Source organism: Carlito syrichta, unplaced genomic scaffold (genome assembly GCF_000164805.1).
Source record: "Carlito syrichta isolate Samal-C Ts95f unplaced genomic scaffold, Tarsius_syrichta-2.0.1 Scaffold304800, whole genome shotgun sequence".
Classification (NCBI taxonomy): Eukaryota; Metazoa; Chordata; class Mammalia; order Primates; family Tarsiidae; genus Carlito; species Carlito syrichta.
Window position 1 is genome coordinate 240,974 of NW_007248896.1, and position 8,417 is coordinate 249,390.

The window sequence follows — 8,417 nt, forward strand, 5'->3', positions numbered from 1 at the left end:
TCTAACCCACGGGCTCAGGCAATCCACTCACCTCAGCCTCCCAAAGCGTGGGTTTACAGGCTGAGCCACCGAGCCCAGCCAGACTGTTGTTATGAGGATTAAATAAAAACATGCACAAGAAGGATTTGGTGATTTGGAAGCCCCCCAGAAGTGTTCATTTGGTAGAATTGTACCATTGTTTTTACATCAATGATGATGCCTCCAGCGCTACAAACTCCTCACTTTCTCCTATCCTCTTCACATTCCATAGTATGATGGAAGAAAAATAATCAAAATGACCATATACATTCCTGCTTTTTGTTAAACACTTTTACTTGGAGATATTTTGTGAAATTTGATTTCCCTGGTAGAGTTTTGGTTTGTGTTTGTATAAGTCATACTGAGTGGTCGTAGGAATTCATGAGCTGTTAAAACATTCCACATACAAATTCTTGCTGTTTCAAACTATACCAGCCTTAATTTAGTATTGTTTATCCAGATTTAAGTTTTTGAGACGTTAGATCATGTGATTAGAAAAATGACTTCCATATTTGATAAATTTGATTTTCTATTTAGGAGAAAAAGCATTTCAAGAGTCTAGAGAGGTTTATTAAACTTTATAAACAGAAAACATAATTTTTTCATGTTGCACCAACTAAGCAGTGGAAAAAACAGGAAATGATTTTAAATGTATTGTTTGCAAAGATTTATTGTGATTCATTCGAAAGGATTTGTAGAGCTTTTACAAAGTAATTCAAGAACATGACTATAGGACTCACAAAATGTCATGCCTTCCTCTTTAAGGGGCTGTGCATCTCTTTAATCATAGTCCTTGAAATGTCACAGACTCAAATGCTGGAATTGTCTCAGGAAAACCCCAGGATAGGCCTTGTTTCAGAAGTTTGTGCAGCAATAGTTGAGTTGTTTACTTTTTGCAGATAATATTTAAAATATTTTATTCCTAGATGATATTTGAAGCATTACTTAAAATCCTTTTCAGTCTTATAGAATATATTGCCACCAGTTTTCCCCCTTAAAAGAGCATGCTGGGCTCTGATACAGTTAACTAACTGGTTCAGGCTTATGTGACTTAGTAGCAGCTGAATAAGAAAATGGCTTCCAATTTAAAAAAAAAAATAATCAAGGACCCCTTTTGTAAATTTTCCCTCTCCCTCCCCAAGGAGTCTATGTTTTGAAAGATTTTGTCTAACAACCTGATCTAGCAAGTAATTGAATACTTGTTTTTCCATTTTTCATGCAGCAACATTGAAAACTCCCAGTTTATATGTTTAGTAAATATTTATTGAATGCCAATATGCAGACACTGTCTAGGAGGTAGGGATACAGTAGTGAATGACACAGTTAAAGCCTTATGTTCATGGGAGAGGCAGACAGAATACAATACATAGGATAATTTTTTTTTTGCGTTGGAGTCTCACTGTCACCCAGACTGGAGTGCAGTGGCCGCTCCCGGCCACCGAAGCCTCGACCTGCTGGGCTCCGGCGATCCTTCCGCCTCAGCCTTCCAAGTAACTGGAACTACAGGAGCGCGCCACCATGCCCGGCTAGTTTTGTTTTTTTGATTTATTGTAGAGATGAGGTCTCACCTGCCCAAGTGGGTCTCGAGTCCGCGGGCTCAAGCAATTCACTCACCTCAGCCTCCCAAAGGCATGGAATTACAGGCTGAGCCACCGAGCCCGGCTAGATAATTTCAAGCAATCATAATGCTGTGAAAAAAGAGCAGAAGAGAGGTTGAGAGGCCTATTTGAGATAAGGTGGGCTGGCCTCTGAGGGGGAGGCATCTCCGAAGGGGTCTGAATGAAGTTGAGGAGTGCTGAGCTGTTCGGGTGTCTGGCGGAAGAATGTTCAGACAGAGGCAGCAAGGGCCTTAGACTGGAGTGTCTGGTGTGTTTGAGGAGGAGCAAGGAGCTTGGCTTGGCAGGAGCAGAAGTAAGGAAAAGGGGAGAGGTAGTCAGGGCCTGTACATATAGACCTGTAATAGCCAGTGTCACCACACAGAGGGAACCTAATTCCAGCCCCAGTTGATGATGAGGAACTTTGTGTGGCTTCATTATGGTTAGTTTTCCATGATGCTTTTTTATAACATTCAAATAACTCCAGGACCTGTTACCACCTTCAAAGTTCCATAAGGATCAGGGGAAACCCTAATTGGCACTCTCATTCTGTTTTTTTTTATTTTTTTTGAGTTGGAATCTCATTCCTTTACCCAGGCTGGAGTGCAGTGGCACGCTCAGGCCACTCCAGCTCCTTCCGCCTCTGCCTTCCAAGTGGCCGCAACTACAGGCGTGCGCTGCCACGCCCAGCTAATTTTTGATTTATTGTAGAGACGCGGTCTCGCCAAGTTGCCTGGGCTGGGCTTGAACCCGCGGGCTCAGGCAATCCACTTGCCTTGGCCTCCTAAAGTGCTGGGATTACAGGCTGAGCCACTGAGCCCAGCCTCATTCTTTTTAAATCTAGTTTGCTTGGTTTTGTTGGGGTTTTTTATCCTAAAAACTCTACTTAATTTTTGAAATCCATATTGAAATCTAAAAATGTGACTAATATAATTCATTTAGTGTTTGCTATTATATTTGGAAGTGGGAGCGAAACATAAGGATTTATCTGTAATCATGATGTATTAAAAATAATGTTTGGTACAATTCTCAAACTCTGAGGACCTAGAGATTTCTTTAAAAAATTTTCTTCAAGGCTGAGCATAGTAGCTCATGCCTGTAATCCTAATACTTTGGGAGGACAAAGCGGGGAGATTATTTGAGCCCAGGATTTTGAGACCAACCTTGGCAACATAGCAAGGCCTTGTCTCTACCAAAAGATCAAAAAATTAGCCTGACATGGTGACATGAACTTACAGTCTCAGCTACTTTGGAGGCTAAGGCGGAAAGATTGCCTGAGTCCAGGAGGTTGAGGCTGCAGTGAGCTGTGATCGTGCTTCTGCATTCAGCCTGGGCAATAGAGCAAGACCCTGACTCAAAAAAATTTTTTTTTCCTTCAGTAGCTTTGTGAAATCCTGCATAGATTTTGGTAGAAATGTTGGTGGGGACAGGAGACAATGGCCTTAAAAGCAATAACTTAAAATATATTGATAGAAGGTCAGAAAAAATACTAAGGTGATTATATAGACCCTGAGCCTGAAGATAATTATTTCATCATCACAGTACTTTTTTTTTTTAATTCTGAAAGGTAGTATTTTTTGTATGCCAGGAAAAATAGATACTGTTTTTCTCTTCTGCATCTTATGGGGAGCTGTTAGTGTAAAATTTTCAGTCAAAATGAGCCATTTGTTTTACTGTGGGCATAGATACTGTTCTGTGTATTTTCACCTGCCATCATCTTTGTTCAAGTAATTGAGAAGTGGTGTGTTTTGGGTGACAGGATACCTGTACAGACAACACAATTCAGGAGTGTGAGAAATGCCACACGTGAATATGTACCTGTAATTTTGCCTTTCTCATTAATATAAAATGATGTTGCATTGATCATCTATTGCCACAATAATGTAGCATCACAAACCATCTCCAAACTCAGTAGCTTTTGACAATAAGCACCAATGTTGTCTGGTCTGCAGAGGGATTGTAGTTCGTAGTTTGGCTGATTGAGCCTGGGTTCAGCTGGGTGGCTCTAGGTTAGGCTGCTAGTCAGTTGATCTGCTGTGGGCTGGGTTCACATTGGCTCACATGTGTTCATTCTGGGGACCAGGCCAAAGGGGCAGCAGCTAGCAGGGGCATGCTCTTCTCATGGTGGACCACCAGAGAGCTCAAGTGCCACGCCAAGCTGCAGAAGCTTATTTAAGGCCTCCATTCACGTCATGCCCATAACATTCCTTTGGCCAAATCAAGTCACATGGCCAGGCCCAGAGTTAATAGGGCAAGGAAGTATATTCTGTCCAAGGGAAAGAGATGTGAGTGAAAAATTATCCAATCTATTATGAATGCCTTTTATCAGAAATAGACAAAGTCTGAAAAGATTTTGTTATTTAGTATAGAGATAAAAAATGTCCCCTAAAGTGATCATAGTACTCTATGAATAGGGGGCTGCTGTCACTGCTGTCCCTCTGTCCCCTCCCAGAGAGCTTGGGAGGCATACATTTTGAGTCCCCAGGGAGAATTAATAAGCATTTCAGACAGGGAAACTGAGACTTGAAGGAGGAGGAAAGAAATTAAATGATTGCTTCTTGGCCACAAAGAGCAGGGGAACCTGCTTCTCTAGTTAGGGATGTCCCTTTTTCATTCTGAGGTTACTTAACAATCCAAAGGCTTTAATTTGGGTTGTCCAGTGTTCTGTGCTTATATTCTAAATTCCTGAACTATTTAGCCAGGCTGAAAAGGTTAAGGGACGCTTCCTGTGATGTCCTCTCCTAGCATAGAGAGCTTTAGAGAAGGTTTAGACTTTTTTGCTGCTCAATTCTTGGCCCCTTCTCTTCCCTCAGCCAGTGTCACAACCAGTGTCACAGAGGATGGAAAAGGGCTACCCAGCCAGTCGGGAACCCCTGTTCCCTATTCTCCCACTGTGCAGCCTGCCTTCTGGTGACTGAGAGAACTGTCACTGGTGTCACACTCCCCAGGTTGTGGTTGTACTGCTGTGTGACCTTAGGCAACTTACCAAGGTATAATTTTCTCTTATGCAAAGTGAGGAATAGGATATCTACTATGTAGGGCTGAGGTGAGGGTTAAGTGAGCTAACGAGACAGATCCTAGCGGTATTTGGCACATGTTGAACAGTTAACACATATTAGCTGATAATGCTTTTATTATAATCTGGTGTAACAGACACAACAGGCAGCATTCTGGTGTTTAAGAATTATTATCTTTCTGTTTCTCCTCACTAGACTGTGAGCCTCCAAAAGTCATGTTTCCTGGCTCTATATCTCATCTTTGGGTCCCCATTTGATAGCACTAAGTTTATAATGTAGGAACTTAAAGCAATAGCCACTGAATTTTATTCAGATGTGTCCTCTACCATGAAGTCTTCAGCTCCAAGGACCAGATTAGATTGCCCCTAAAAACAGATTATTTTTTTCACTTTCATATTTTGACTGAAATAATGAGTTTTAAAGCCATAGGAATTTACAGGCTTTGAGTTAGTTTAATGCTTTGCCTTTAATCAGACACTTTACACACCCAGTGAAGCCCTGGCCTCCTTATATTATATCAGAAGCACTGAAAAAAGCATGGAGACTAGTTTACATGATGTATCTCCAAGATTTAAAGGTCATTTAAAGACTATATTGTTCTAATATTCTTCTAACTTCTGTTCTTTGGCTTGCCTCTCAGGTTGTGGCCCTGATCTTACTATTTCGTTTGTTCAGTTACAAATTTTCAGCTAAGTTCCAAGGAACGGTTGCTCTAGGATAAAAAGTTCAGCTATTGTAACAAATAGGCCCAGCCTTACATGAATTAAAGGTTCAAGAAGTTTAAGTCTCCTTCTCATAAGGACCCATGGTAGGTAGGCAGGCTGTTTGGCTCCATGTAGTCATTGAGGGATCCAGGTCCCTTCCATCTTACTTCTCTACTCTGTTAGAGTATTCTTCAGTGTTACCATACAGAAGCTGGGTTTTCTGGGGTCCTTTCCTGAGGATGAATCTTTGTGTTCATCTTGAGGGAAAGGAAAAGTATAGAGGAGTGCACATACAGTGTGTTATAGGCTACGCCTTCAATAAGAACTTGTCACTACCATTTTCTTTCCATTAGTGACAACTTAATTGAATGAAAACATGTGGTTGCAAAGGCAGTGGTGCATGTAGCCCCCAGCAGGGCCTAACTACAGTTCTTTTACTGTGGAGGATGGGAGGGCCTGATTTGGATGGACAGCTAGCAGGATCCTGCCCTGGACCAATAAGTGAATCTGTTTTTGAGAATGTTGCCTTTGCTTTGAATAGCTAATATATAGCCTAATGGTTTAATTGGGAGAGTGGGTGATTATAATGATAATTAATAGCAGTTACAATTTATTGAGTTCCAACTAAGTGCTAGGGACCAAAAAAGATAATGGAATGCATTATCTCATTTGACCCTCTCAGAAAGGCTGCAAGGGGAATACTAGTATTTGCATTTTATAGGCTAAGACCCTGAGCCTTAAGGAGTTTAAGTATCCTCAATATCACACAGCCAGGCCTGCTTGACTCCAAAACTTCACCATACCACCCTGGGAATGGTGGAATTCCTGGGGAATACAGGATAGCCATCTACTGCTTCTAATTCTGGCTTTTATAGCTAATCAGTAGCAAAGGCTATCAGGAAAAGCAGTGGGTTTTCTGGAAATATTCAAGCAGAGGCTGTATAAAGGTCTGTCAGGGATGCCTTAGAGGGACTTTGTGCTTTGTACTTTGGGCCACAGGGATCTCCACGATTCTCTGTGGAGGTCACATGCGTTGCTTCATACACTCCAGTTTCACAATGTCACTCATGACCCTCATTCCTGTGACAGCAGCAAAGCCTCCATTAGCACACATTCTGTAGTTCCTTGGTAACGAAGAGGCACCTGGTAGCATAGGGCACAAGAGGGCCTGTAGTTGAGACTCGAGTTCTCAGTGACCTCGACTGGTCACTTCAACCTGGAGCTTCCATTTCTTGGGAAATAAAATATGTGCATTGGGCTTAATCACTGGTTTTCCAGAACTGCTTTGGGGACTGTAAGGTTTCTTCTACAGAACATCCGAGTAGTTTTCATCCTCTACATGTAAGGCTTTTGAAAGTAAACATTTTTTAGATTCAAGGATTTTTCAAGTTTAAAAAAAGTAAAAAACAGAAAGGCTGGTTGTAATGAATATGGTTAATATATATCAAATGCCTACAGTCTACTAGCCATTAGTATTGTTCTGACTGCTTTACATTAATTAATTCATCTATGGGTACATTATTATTAGTCCTGATTTGCATATGAGGAAGCTGGGTCACAGAGTGACTAAATAACCACTGTCACTCACTAGAATGAAACCACAGTTCAAACTTAGACTTTGAGATTCAGAGCTATGTTCTCCTGCAAGAATGGGTAATTTCTGAGGTTTCTCCCACATCTAAACATGCTATCGTTCTATACCTGATAGCTCAATAACTTTTCTTTCCAAACAAACAACAACAACTTGCAAATGATTCACTACTATCTCCCTCTCAATGATTAGAAGCTGAACGTGAGTCTGAAAGTTCCCTATCTTGCTGATAACTTTAGAAAGACTATAATCTTTTCATTATTGTCTGATGCAGCATGAGGCTCAGTTATGCTGAAATTTATGACCACGGAGCTGCCTTGATAAATATATCTTGTCCTTCCTACAACACAGCTGGTCCTGGGGGGGGTCATCAATTGGGGGGAGTATCTGATGAGATGGTTTTGGTATGTAAGGAATGGCCTCCTGGGATGATCTAAAATGATGCTTTGTGACTGACAATGCTGCAAGAACATCTTAGAATCAGAATCTTATAGCAGGAAGGAACCTTTGAGGATGTCTAATCCAACAACCTCCTTTCACAAAACAAGTTTCACCTACCATGTGCCACACATTGTTGTAACTTCAACAAGCAAAGTCCCTGTCCTCATGGGGCCTACATTCTAGATGAGAACACAGAATAGACAGCAGCAGCAAGAGCAAACAACAATGTCAAACAAAACACATCGTGTTAGATAGTGGTAAGTGCTGGAAAGAAAAGTAAAAGCAGGGTAAGGGAATAGAGTGACAGTGGGGTTCTGTCTGTGTTTGAGATGTTTGTGCAAATTAGTATTTCTAAACTCTTTTTTTCATTATGCCTCCATCCCCCATCCCAGAGCCTTTTTTGGACATTTTTTCCCCATTCCCACCACTCTCCATGAAATGTTAATACCACAAATATATTGTGTATCTGTTCCTGTGCTGTATGTATACCTGTACAGTATGCATAAGGAGTGAGAGTCCCTACACTCACCCCAGAATTCTGGGTTTAGGCTGTTGCTCTCTTTGGTGACCCAGGATGTTTGTGCCACCTGAGACCTCTGTCATTCTCTTCATCTTTAGTTAGCACCCTGGATTTCCAGGCTTCCAGAAGTAAGGGTAGAAAGGCCAAAACAGCTTTCTGGGAAGCCCTACCCCACAACTGCTTAATTTGCATTGACTACCCCTGTCTAAATGGGAGGCCTGTTTATCTCCCCTCAGTCCCTTGTGGGCCATGATTTTGGGGTCAGGCCCAGGCAGCATCAGGAAGACTGTATGTGTGTGTGTGTGTGTGTGTGTGTGTGTGTGTGTTCAATGTGGCCTCCCTTTTCCCTAGGCCCTGAGTGTCTGCTGGGAGACACTGTGTCTGCTTGGGGAGGCTGAGATGTGTAATTCTCCTGTGGCGTGTACTGTCCAGGGTTCTGGTATGGAGAGATAAGGGGTGAGTAGATATTGGGCAATATCCTCTAAATTTTTTGTTCATTTTGAACAGTCCTAAACTCAGACCATCTCACAC